At 40.7% G+C, this 13,367-nt stretch overlaps 1 protein-coding gene across 1 annotated transcript in view; it reads left to right on the forward strand.

Annotated features, from left to right (window-relative positions):
• Window positions 1-13,172: 13,172 nt before the first annotated feature.
• TLN2 (talin 2) overlaps window positions 13,173-13,367 on the forward strand; it is a 128,091-nt gene continuing 127,896 nt past the window's right edge. Inside the window, exon 1 of the mRNA XM_026052863.1 lies at window positions 13,173-13,236. The gene's annotated coding sequence lies outside the window, so the exon portion shown is untranslated. The remainder of the gene's footprint in view (window positions 13,237-13,367) is intronic.

Raw genomic sequence — 13,367 nt, forward strand, 5'->3', positions numbered from 1 at the left:
CTATGGGAAATGAAGTCACTTTGTGGTGTTTGAASTACTCCTGGGAAATGCCAAGTGCAGCAGTAGAGGATGTATGGAGCCCAAAGGAGAATCCAARCCCTTATGGTATTTACCCACCTTGGATTTTTTATTATTTAACAATAAAAAAAAGCTCGGTGGCTGCCTCTGCAGTTGTGGCACGGGCCAGATGAGCCTTGTTGTAGCTGAATTGCCTGTCCTGTTGCACTGTGATTCCARCCAGACCAGAAGCAGCTGAGGACAAGAGAAACATGACCAAAGTTATAGAAGAATGAAGCCTGTGGAAAAAATTGTAATTAACCTTACATCATAAGATGATACTGACCAGTGTATGGGTTAAATGAAACAAAGTCTTAAGCAGGGAGGTGAGAAAAAGGGGCTCTGTGGTGATTGTCATGAGCCTTGTGTAAGGTTTTTGTGTTTAGAGGGCAAGAAAGGATAATGGATAAGTGCAAAAGAATTTGCAGATGGTATTGGAGTGTGAGATACATTTTGTGCTCTCTGTCCTTAACCAGAAAAGCAAAGGCCAGGTTAAACAAAATGGTGTTTCGGGAGCAGGAAGTTAATCTGTTAATGGTGCTGGCTGTATCTGTTGCAAAAGCTGCAATTGTCAAAGGGTTCCAAAAGCCTTAGCCTCTCTCCTCTCCATGCTCGAGCTGCCTTGTTATGTTCAGAATGGCTGTCTTGTGCTGGGGCATGTAGGTGGTCACTTCTCACAGGGTGAGAATACTATATACCTACTGATACCTATTGTGAGAGAGAGTGGTTCAGTCTTGAAAAATGCAGCCCTCTTGATCACAGCAACCATCAGACATCAAGCCTTCTAGCACCTGGGAAAATAATACTTTGAAGGTTGGTCTTGAAGGGAARAAGAGCTGTGTTAAGTGAGTCACCGCTTAACATCACAGTCTGAAAGCCAGAGTGCCAACGGTGTGCTCAGTATTTGGGAGCAGCAGGCAGAAGTGTCATTTCCACCATCCTGAAGTTTTTCCTGCTGCTGCCTTGCAGCACAGGCTTGTCCATGCTGGAAGTTATTCAGAGTTGCTTGAACTTCAGCTCAACCATTTGCTGAGTGAAATTGCTCCATGATATTTCATGAACACTTTGGGGAAAGTCTGGTTTGCTCTAGCATGATTTTACCTTGAGTAGTTCTCTTAGAATTGTTTTTTCCTTGTACTTCTTGCATAGTTGAAGGATTTCAGCAACATTTTTGTRTTAATTACTGTGACAGTCATGGTGCCAGCCAAAGTTTAATCTGTGCTGCCTCACAAAAAGCAAGGAAGATGAAACAAGAAACCATGGGAATTAAGTTCCACAGTTCTGTTCCTTGACTCAAGAGTCAGAATCCCACCAAGCAAAACATGAAAATGGAGACTGAAGGGAAGGTGGTGAGGGGACAASAAGACATTCTTGGAAACTTCATGTCAGAGCTGGAACTGACCTACAGGGAGCACTGAATGGAAGAGCAGGGCATTGGTGTCAAAGAGAAGGCGGAAGAATATCTTGGTGGTACAAGTGGGTGGTTAAGGTGAATTATGCATGCAGCAGTTGTTGCAGATCATTTGGAACAGCTAAACAAAGCCTGCAACTAATTAGGAGGATTGACATGCCCTGAGGAACTGAGCAGACCAGTGCTGAGACAACTGTAAGGCCAGGGTGTGAAAATGACTCCATAATAGCTGTGAATACTTGTAGAAGAAAAATGCTTTCATATCTAATACTATTATTGTTCCCTTACAAGAAGTAAATTAGAGTTCCAAGAATTGAAAAATCTCACCCATGCATGGGAGAGGAATTTAAACTGAAAGCTAGAAATGGAAGCTTAAGTTAAAATGCACTATTTCCATGTGGATTACATTACAATCAGCCACGGCCTTGACTTCTCTTTAGAGGTTTCACTCCTTTGAAAACTCCAGCCTTGTCTGGTCTCTTCAGAAAGAGAAGAAATTGCCTGTCCTAAAAGTGATACTTGGTTGTACCATTAAAATCTGTGCTCTACATCTGTATCTTATTGCCCAACAAAATCAAGTGTTCCCTGAGCAGAAATGCTTTGCATGTTTCTAAGCCAAAGGTTATCAATACACAGGTGGTGATTTAAGGAGGTGCTGAAGCAGGTACRGGTCCATTTTGGAGAAAAGCAGAAGTGCAATTTGGGTGAAAATAAAGGAGAAATACTAATAAAGCAAAAGCKGTGGGACCTTTTAAAGGAATGGCTTTAGAGCGGAGCAACTGGTTAAGTCCAAAARGTATTGGAAAACAGTCTTAAGTTTTCTTCCATTATAAGAAAAGTATTAGTCTGCATTTTGTTGTCAGTTTTGGTGGTGGTGGAGRTTCAGTTTGTTGCTTTATGAAAGGAGATAAACATTAGAGCAGAGAATTACTTCCTCAAAACAAAAAATGTGATTGTAGTTGGCCAGGTTGACACTGGGTGGTCTTAAATGTTCTTGTCTTAGTTGGTCTCCAGTGGAGCCCATGCAATAGAGCTGGTGTTTCAGCAAGTGATTGGACCTGAGTTAATGTAGGAGTGACAACTGCACTGTCATCACAGAAGAGATGCTCTGTCTTGCCCTTGAAGCCTMCATGTTTTTAAGGAGTGCTGTAGTGGTGTGGTGCCTTATTAATTCTTGGTAGTCCATGTTATTAACTGCACTAATAGTTTMCTTAGCTTTTTCTCAGTAATAATTTTAGTTTTGGAGCTTAAGAGATTGTAGAAGTATATAACCTCTGGATAATTAATATCACTTGAACTTTTCAAAATAGTCAGGCATAAATGATTACACATTTAGTTCTGTTGCCATATGGTGAACTGAGCCCAGGAAGGGTGTCATTCTGATGCTAAATTTTTATATTGAGTTGCTTACCTGTAACACTACTTGTGCCCAAGTAATTTGTAAATTAATTTATACTTGGATTTGTTTTTCCAGAAGCAAGTGGGAGAATTTAAATACATAACTTAGAAATGCTTTTGTGTATATAGGGATTTTCCACTTAAAGGCTTCGTGCAACTGGGTAGTGTTGTGCTCAGGGTCAGCCTGTTTTGAAGGAGAATTTCTTGAGGTTCCAAAGAGGTGACAGGTCTGTCAAGACCTGGGAAGCTGCTGTTGCAGGGTTTGTGTGCATAGTTTGTCACAGTACATGTGCATTTCCTGCCTTCTTGCATTACTTTGCAGACAACTTGCATGGCAAATGTCGGTGTAGCAGCTGTACTAGTGCATATAGTTTTTTCAGTGCTATATTTTTATTAAAAGTGCAACTGATSATTCTCAATGACTAATATTCAGTAGCTGCATCATTTGCAGGCAGACACGTGGTTGTCAGGCATGCCTGATGCTGGCYTTGCTAGAATTGCTTTAGAAGATTTCATAGGAGTCATGAAGAACCTGGAGTGAAGCAGCTGCTTGGGGTGTGTGTATATGTGTTCCTGTGCTTCCTGGGGGGACTGCTGCCAGYGCTGCCTTTGTGTTTTCAGGCAGTGCCTGAGCAGGAAAACACCTTTATTTCCCCAGTATCAGTTTAGCCAGGTAACTGAGATAATTCTGGGGCTGAGGCTAGTGCTGTAGCTTGGGGGGGCCTCTTGCATAGAGGGAATAACCAAGTGAGTTGTTAGCCTAGCTTCAAACTRGAGGCGACACTTGTGTTTTTATGGATAGGCTGTGCTTGAGGGATGGTCTTTGCACTCTTTTTACTAAATATTATTTGCCCATTTATTCATGGGGTCCAGGTCATGTTCTCTTGGCTCTTGCAGTATTTTCTCTTCAGCCTGTTTTTCTTAGCTCTTGGCAATGCATTATGTTATAGTGCTTACCATGCTTGAGTGCCTCAACTTGTCTGCYTTGTGCATATGAAGCATTTAGTTGCCATCATCTATGGACAGGATGGTGGTGACACAKGTAGCCCATCTTTGTGGGTCTAGTATATGTCTTTTGCCTGTCTCAGTGGAGCAAGATGCTGTGATTTTTGTCTTCCAATATCCTACTCATATTTTTTTTGCCTGCATGTTAGGTTCATACCACCTGGCTGTGTGCACCCTACCTGAACAGTGAAGCTCTAGTTTATTTTATGTTTTGTGACAATGTAGACTTGACTATAAATAATATAAATATATATATAATTATATATAATATATATTATATATATATAATATATATATAATATAAATAATGCCTGTTTTGATACACTGGAACTGGAAAGCTCATAACAAAGCCATGAATAATGATGCAGTCATTGTTTAAACAGACACATTTATATTTAAATGCTGATGATCAAAGAGCATTTAAAGCCTATTTSCCTAGACCCGAGTTCAGGATCCTGTCAACTTGCAGAAGTGCATGTTAGAAAGTGTTAAATGAGCTGTGCCATGGCCCTATCAGATGATGCRTATGGATTTTGAAGCAGAAACCAAATCTATCTTGGTATACGTGTGTGAGACTGATTTCACAATACCTAAGGTCCTAAAGAGGTGACTTGGGCAAGATGCCARCTGCAGAGGGTCCTAAAACAATTGTGCATTTCCTGGATTCAAGTTCCTTGTCTTCAGCGAACCTCACTCTTCTGTGCYCCCAAACATGGCACTTAAGAATGTGACACCTGGGGTTGTGACAGCTTGCAGATAGTAATGAGCACACGCTAGTGATGTGTAGCTTTAGGTCATGCCAGCTAAACTCTTAGGAAAAAAAAGTTAAATTATTGAAGATATTTTTTGTCTGGGATTTCTAAGGAGGAACAGCAAATTTAGTTCACTTGAACAGTTAATGCAGTGTAGTTCTCAGCCTCCTGCCTGAGGCTACGGAGTCTTCCCTTAGAGATAAATTTTAGGTACCTGCTAGATGTCTGCTGTCAGGCACCAATAATGTCTTGGTACCCACCCAATAMGTCTATCTCTCCACGTGCAGCTCGGCTGTCTGAGTTGTTAGGAATGAAGCATGACTTGAGTCCCCAAAGAGGATGCAGAAGCAAGGTGGGACTGCAGATAATACCCCTTTGGGCCAAAGGGGAAGATTAAGCAGAGACTTGCTTTTTTTCTTTAGTGTTGTTTACAAGGAAGTTAAATCTAAAGGAAAAATATAAAAGCAGAAAATACACAGATAAAAGGGACTGACAAAAGCAGCTGTTCCCGTTAGCTATAGTTACAGCASTTGTACTATATTGACTAATCTCTTTTCTTTCTGGGACTATGCACTAGTTTAGAACTTCTTGCTTAGAGCATGTCTTTCATTGCTTGAAGCCAAGTTGTTCATGCATGCTACCTGYCCTGTGTTCCTGCAGCCAAATACTCAAAATGGTCATCTCTATGTTGAGGCAGAAAATTTATAGAATGGTAGCAGCTGATATTTGGTACCAGAGTCTGTGACATGTTATATGGTATTTGTTTACGTCAGGATTTAATTTCTTCTGCAAGAGAAGCAAAGCAAGCTAAATAACAGAGACTCAGGGTTTCCTTTGCATTTGTTCTTGAGAATCTAACTTCAGCATTTAGAATGGATGTGGACAACAGGAAGCTGTCTGTGAATGCTCCTGTACATGGCAAGTAAACTAGGATGTTTTTCTGACTCCCAATGGTTCAGCTGTTCTCCTCTTCCTCATTCTGGCCACTTTATAGATGCTTGAAATTTGCTTGTGATTGCTGGGAATTTATCATTTGAACTTTAAGCAATTTGTACTTCAGATATCTCAAGTGATTTGGAACAAGAGCTCTTATTTCCTGACAATATTTGGGAAATATTCAACTAAACAGGAAAAATTCCTCAAGCCAATGAAAACCTTKTATCTTTATCATCAAGTCTGCATAAGGAGTGTGACTGTCTTGGTAACTAGTGGAATGCAGTCCCAGAAAATGCTGGGTCACAATCTTGATCAGAGTATGCATATTGAGCCCTTAACTAGGGAAAGAGTTGCGTGAGTGATAGTGAAGCTGGAATGATTAGGACAGAGGCTGGTCTTGGCTTTTGTTTAGCCTTTCTTGGTGGGAAATGTGGCTTGTGGAAGAGACTTGCACTGAAACAGCAGGACTAAAAACTAATGCCACTGAAAATATGTGTTTCCAGCAACTCCTGRTTTACATTGCAGGGTTGTCTGCTTGATGGAGGAACAAACCAGGCTTCAAAGTGGATGCAAGCTTTGCCCTGAGAGCCAAGCTTGTGGGATATCTTACAGCTCAAGTAGTCAGGTCTGGGGAGACACTGCTGCTATGCACTCCAATATACTCTAAAGTTTACTTGGCACAGAAGGGAAAAAAATTCCCTCTCCCTTTTGCTGTGTACAATACATGAATCAGTGTGGTGATCTAAAGCCTCCTATCAAGCTCTCTTGTGTAAAAAGGAAATCCTCAGGAGGGCTTTGATTAAAAATAGAAGGTATTCTGTCAAAGAAAACTTCTGTATTATGTAAAGCTTTATCTACTATGTGAGTGGACTGTGACAGCTTTTTCCACAGTAGGGAGATAAAGACAGTCTAAGTTTTAACAGCTTTTTCAGTAATATTAAACTTTGAGAACCTCTTAAGGTTCTTGTCTAGATGTTGTACTGCAAATGAATGATATGATGTTTCTTCCTAGCGTAATGAAGAAAATTGCTCTACCAGCTGAAATATTTGTTTTAGAGACAGCYTATTTTAAGCTAGAAGAATATATGATGTGTTAAACTAACCTGACCTCTGAACCAGTCTGCTGGGTGCTGCAACCCATGGTTGTACTAACACTTGCCAGTGAAACTCGCTCCTGCTGACAGGTAGGAGTTCCTAAATGCCGCCTCTTGGCAAATTTGGAGGCAAGTCTTGGTGCAGTTGGTGCCTTGTGTGACTGAACAAGGGAGAGGTGGTTTTTGGAGGTCTGAGAAGAAAAATACTTAGGCAAAATGCAGAGTTGAGCAGGTAATGGAGAAAACCAACTAGCACAGCTTTGAAATTCCTCAGTCATGGGAGAGAAAGCTTTGATTTTTTTTCCCCCATGTGCACTTTGATTTTGCTGTGTATGCTTTTCCTTCCTTAATATTTGATATTTAATGATCGGAAATAAAAGAAAATTCTAGTCCTGCAGGAAGCAAAATGGAGATGGGAAGAGATTTGGGCACTTGAGTTTAAACTGTGTGTTGATGTATAATACCTTCTCAGACTGAACAGGGTTGCATTTTCTGAGCTGCTGTTTTGAGGTTTGTCTCCCTGAGATAYCCATACAACTGCTTTGTGTTCAGTTTTTTAAAATATACTGTTCATAGTGATATAAGCCAGAAGTGCATTCAGATTGGGATAGTTATTGCTTGTGACAAGTCTCAGTGAGGCTTGAAAATTAAGAAAATCTATTTGACTTCATAGGACCCTAGGTTACAGCTAAGCTCTATAGGGCTAATATTTACAACTTGGAAGACTGGATCTTCAGGCTATGTGGAAGGCTGTCTATATGCAATATAAAACTTAAAGCATGTTTTTGTAGTAGGAGGGCTTGTAGCTGTCAAGTAGAGAAAGATTTCCTGTTATTGAAGAAGCTTGATAGGGTTGAAAAATGATTTACAAAACAGAATTGAAATATTTCATAAATAATGTTTTGTCTGYCTCAGCCAAGCGTGAGAAGAATAACTTTACTGTTTGACAGCTGCTACACTTGAGGGACTGTGGAAGTTATTCAAGATCTGAAGTTACGCTGGCAATAGCATATAGCTGGTGTCTTGTAATCTACTGAACATCTTTTCTGTTCAAAGAGTGAGAAGTCAAAGCCTTTGAAGCATGAGGAGAACTCTGAGGCAAGGCTTGTGTAGAATAAGTGCATTTGCAGTATGTTCAACTTTGCTGCATGTCATACAACCTATGACCTTCACAGTTGACTGGTTATGATATTTTAACCACACATCAGGATGTATCAGTCCTAATGTTGTATTGTTGATGCTCAAAATGAGCTATAGTTTCATGGCTTATCAAGCATAGAAATAATCTAACTGGAAGGTAAGTTGTTTCTCTTGAGCAGTGAGGAAAAATGGGGAGACTCAGGAGTATGTGATATTGATGTTTGAATGCTTTTACATGATTATTAAGTCTAAGGCAAGACCAACTGCTTGTGCTGAAGCTGCCTGAGAATCCAGATGTGAATTGAATTTTGCATCTCTGTTTTTTCAAGAAGCTCTTAGGCAGAATGATGATTCATCCTACCCTGCATCAGTAAATTACCAGCATCCTTTCTTGCTTCTGCATCCTCTCTCTTGAAAAACAACCTCCCCCTCGCYGGCTCCCCAAAGCCTTGTAGTTTAAGGCCAAGTTCTCCTGTCATTTGATACTTCATTCTCTTCACACAGCATGAAGCTAATCTGTGGAATCTGCCACCTCAGGGACCAGAGCTGGGTAGCAGTGTGGTAGGATTGATGTGGTTATGCTTGCTGCAATAAAAGTCTCAGACTGCAACCACAAGCAGCACATTTTAAGTGCAGAGACTAGAGAACTCTTTTCATTGYGTATATAGAGGTGGCTGAGTTATCAGGATTTCATTTATTTTTTCAGCATTACAGATGTGATTTGCTCTGTCAAAGGTAAAGGGGAGGGTAACCCCTTTACCTTTGTGGGTAAAGGGGAAGCAGTTGTGTGTCACAGCAAATGAGTTCCCAAGCCCAAATGTCAGTTTTGGATTTGGAAAATGAATTTGTAATACTATCTTTGCAAAGCATATTTTGACCTATGTTTTGAATTTGCAGCATTATTAAGCATGTGTTATTAAAGCCTCTTTTCACATCCCCTTCACCAGWAACCTTTTCTAGACCTGCTGAACATGATGGAAGTGACCAGTCTGAATTGCTGTGGTCTAATGATGTTTTTGWGAGTTCCAGAGGACAGTGTTTGGTGCATCAATGTAAATGTCAATCTTTTAATTTGGGGAGCTGTGAACTTTTCCAGGAAACCTAATATATTCAGATTGTTGATAAACCTTGATGGCAGTTCATGGATGTGGCCCATGAAGATGAGGTGATGACAGATTATAAATACGTTCACCAAACTGTATGTTTAATCCAACTGTAATAGATTTGTCTTCTGAGCAAGTGATATGCAGCTTCTGGTGGTTGTATTTAGGGTGCTAAGGGGGGAAAACCCAAAAGTCTGATGAAAGGTATTACATGATGTAGCTGACCCCATCTTGCACTGCCATGTGATTTGTTGCAATTTATTTCAGCTTTGTGAGCATTAATGCTATTATGGATGAAGAATTTGCAAGGATGCTTGTTTTGCTTCTGGCTTGTTCTCAGCTTGTGCCTTGTTTAGGTTCATATGTTCCAAATTTATATAAAAGTAAAGCAAGCAGAACTGTTCCGTGTTTTTCAGCTTCTTGTTTCTAATGGCCAAATATGGGGCTTGCTTACCTAACTGGTAGCTCTAACATAAGGAGATCTTCTGTTGCACTGTGACTGTGAAGTTTGTTTATGTTTAATCAACAGGAGAGGATGTTGATCTAGCCAGTATAAATTTTTAAGATTCCCTAAAATCTGGTTTCTGCTTGAGTTTATTAGCAGCTCTTAACAACACTTGCATTGGCTTCACATTTGTGTGTTGTTTTCTGAAAATCCTTTCATTTTGGTTCAAGACTAATTAGTTTGTTGATGGTATTGGTTTGATAGCTGCTTGTCATAAGACATGAAACTTCCATTGTAAAATTTGTCGAACAGATCTCTTACCRTTGTTCTTTATTAAGCACTCAGTATACTTGATGTCAAAGCATATCTTGTTTGAAATGACAAAAATATCTTAAAATTGCAAAACTCAGCTGCTTATTATGGCTGTGAATAATTCATGACCCTTCCAACAGTGCAACAAATTGATTTCTGGTCTCTTGTGTGCAAGAGGATGTACCAACCACTCTATAACATGCACAGATACATTGCTGTCCACCATTTCATTTTTACTAAACTAGTGGCATAAATGGGCTGCAATATAACACGATGTTGATGCAGATGAGGTAGAAAGGTATTTGGGCAGTGAGTTGCCAGAGGGCTTCCAGGTGCCTAGCAAATTGAATTTCCCCTTCTCAGCTTCAAAGGCAAAGTTTTTATGTCCATTATGTAAATTAGTGTGACTGGGTCAGATTCTGCTTGACAGCAGGACAGAAGTCTTGATTGACAGTGTCCTGCCATGTATCTTTGTGAGGTCGTGAAGAGTGGCTCAGCACTTAGATACAGGTGGTTTGAGTTGGCCTGGAAGCTGGGGCAGATGATCCTGCTCAAGTTGTTCCCCAAGATCTAAGTGTGCTTTGTGTCAAGGGTACTATCAGTCAACAAGATGATTGACACTAGCTCAACAGTATGGGATCCATGCTTTCCTGCCGCTGATAAGGAAACCAGTGCTAATTTTTGTCTACCCCTTTTCTATCCCAAATACTTTACTGAAGTAGTGTTGAAATAAAAGCTATAAACAAAATGCCAAATGCAGACTTTGCGGTTAGCTTGTTGTAGAAATGGTCAAAGCTTTTTGTCTTCCTTATAAATTTTTCTGATCTCTGCCTCAGAACRCTTAGTTTGAAACAGTTGTGCCTTTTGCTGCTTCCCTCCCCAGAAGAGAAGGCTTCTTGGAGAGTTGAGTGTTAAACTGGCAGTGACCTTACTTGCTTTCAGTCATAAATAGCAGGCAGAAGGAAGGAGATTCCCCTGCTGCCCATCCCCATTCATTGCTTTCTATTTCTGTTCAAACCCCTCCTTATACTACATGGTGGCTACCAGACTCAGCCTACTGTGAAAGGTCAGGAGCAGGACCTGGGCAGGAAACAAAATTGTTAGGAAAAGGGTGAAAAGGGTGAGGTGCAGGCAGGCTCCTGTCAGTCCTCCATCCTCTCCCTTGTGTCAGACCAAGTAATATCAGGCATTTTTTGATTTGTTTCCTCCTGACTGACACAACTGGGTTAGGAGCTGCAACTGTTTCTGTACAGCATTCCTGTCCCTTGCTGCTTATCCTTGACCCTTTCTCATTGTCTGAACTGCTTTGGATTTTTGGACTGGTATTTGAACTACTTAATGCCACTTGTTTCAAAATGTTGGCAAAACAATTAATGTTGGTCCACTCTTCTAGATCTGTTCCTTATTGAGTTTGTTTCCTTGCATGGTCTTCAGGGCATTCCTGATTTTTTTTTTTTCTTCTTGCAGAATCCTAGACTTTTATCCTATCAGTGGCGCTGGTGAGATTCTCTGTCCTTCCTGCCTTAAGAGAACTACCCTGCAGGAGCTTCTTGCCCTTTCTCAAAACTAGCTGCCTTTTTATTTTGACTTTGGGAAAACTACCTCCTGGTGGTGAGGTGGTTCTAGTGATTTCAGGCTAAAACATGCTTTTCCATATACTCTTGTTCTGTATGGTAGTCTGTGCAGCTCATTTTTTTGGGTAACACAGACAGAAATGGAGCCCTAAGCYGATGGTCAGCTTTAAAAGAGCTTCAGCACATAAACTCAAAAGGGGTCAATGTGGTAAGAGCCAGAATTGTTTTTCAGGCCTTGCTGATGAGTGTGTGTTTCTAGCTGTGAGTGGATGACCTTTCGCTAAACCTGGCTCTTGGCCTCCGTTAGCTTCTTGAATGGAAAGCCCTGGAATACATCCTAGACATGCCTACCTCACATAGTGTAAGATGTCCTGGTTACRTTCCTGGGCCAAGTTATTTTAGGGTGGTGAGGCAGGCAGTATCTCCTCAAGCTCTACTGTACATGAAGCTTGGGAAATGTAACTTGTATATTAATAGGGCTCTCAGTAGAGCTGTCACAACTAGGCCTGCATCTTTCTTACTGCAGTTTGGTGGGTTTTATGTCACCTACATGATATTTAAAAAAGTTGTTCCTGTTACAAATGTCTACCTGATCAGCAATGTTGCTGCTTTGAAGACTAGAAGAATTAAAGTTTATGGCTAGGTGTTTTTTAAGAATGTCTCAAATCCATCAGAGGGAAGACATAGTGCTTAATTTTTATGTCTACTGTTGGCATATAGAAAAACTTGTGCCCTTTCTCACACTTATGCCTGCCAATAACTTCACAATTATACACAACCCAGTTGCAATCTGCTCTTGGTGCAGTTTGGAGAATGTATCAACTTCCTTGTGTACAAGCCCTTGGCTTGATGTTAACTCCCCTTAGATGAAGTAGCTGAGAGTCTGCATAATGGAAAATGTGTTGGGAAAAGGTTAAGCAGTTATCTCAAGTGGCTTTAAAAGTTCATGTACCTTTTCTAATCCTGAGGGTCAAAGAGGAAGTAGAATTTTCCTTCATATCCCCTGCTTTTCCCTTTCAGCCAACATGCTCACTGGCTAAGAGTTGTACTCTCATAGCTGCTGTGTCTTCTAATTGCTCGTATAATCAATTGGTAGATAGAAATCCCTGTGAAAGTTTAGTTCTACAAACATAATCCACTTGCTTTCCCTGGTTCCTCTCCTAGGTTCCCATGTTGGGGCCAGGATGGTCAATGTAATGCTCTGAGTCAGGTTTGGATGTTTGGAGGTTGAGGCTTGGGATCTGTTCACAAATTGTCTTCTGAATGCAGGAGACTGCTRGATGGCTAAGCAGTTGTTTCTGTCCCATTCTAGTTCCAATGCCATTGGCTGCATTTTTCCACCTTGTAAGTGCTTTTGAAAACAGAGCTAACCTTAAGAGAGCTGTAATTCAAAAAAGGAGAGGTGGTGGTGCTGCAAGTGCTATTAGCTCAGCATGACACTGGAGCTTTTTTGTAGTGCTGAGTGCCATCGATAATTAAGCAAATGGCCTGTCTCTTTGATCATCTTGGTGCTTTCCTCCCATCCCTGTTGCTGATCTCTGAGCTAGTTTTAGCTTGTTCTTACTAACATTTTTCTTCTAAGAAAGGCAAATAACACATGTAGGTGTGAGGTGGTTTCAGAAGGAATCTGGTACCATGTGTCTGGTGGGGGGCAGAGGGAGTGACAAGATCAGAAGTTCTCCTTTGCTTAAATATATTTGAATGTGACACTTTAAGTTGAGGTGTTTCATTCTCTAGACCATATGCTTAGGATTTCTCTTAGAACTGTGTAGTAGGTAGTACCCCATATTAATTGAAAAGATTGTTTTTATCCCTTGAAAGGCCTTTCACTGTAGTACTTTGGGGAATTGTGCTTGTCTCGGGGATGGAATATAATTGTCTCTAATTGTTCTCCTTGCAGAGCAGAGTTCCTTAGGCGTGTTCCAGTGAGAATTTTCCAATGCTCAGAGGAAACAAGACTTCATAAGCCTCTAAATTGTAAGGGATAATTAGAATAACATCAAAAAAAGGTGAGGCCTGTCTCTGATTCTATGCAGTGCAATGTAAGCACGAAGTGGTCTTGACAGAACTGGGATCTGAACAACCCAGTAGCCTGAAAACATCTGTTATGTGCTACCAGTGCGTATGTTCATGTTATGTC

Source organism: Nothoprocta perdicaria, unplaced genomic scaffold (assembly GCF_003342845.1).
Source record: "Nothoprocta perdicaria isolate Ctin4 unplaced genomic scaffold, notPer1 scaffold_113, whole genome shotgun sequence".
NCBI lineage: Eukaryota > Metazoa > Chordata > Aves > Tinamiformes > Tinamidae > Nothoprocta > Nothoprocta perdicaria.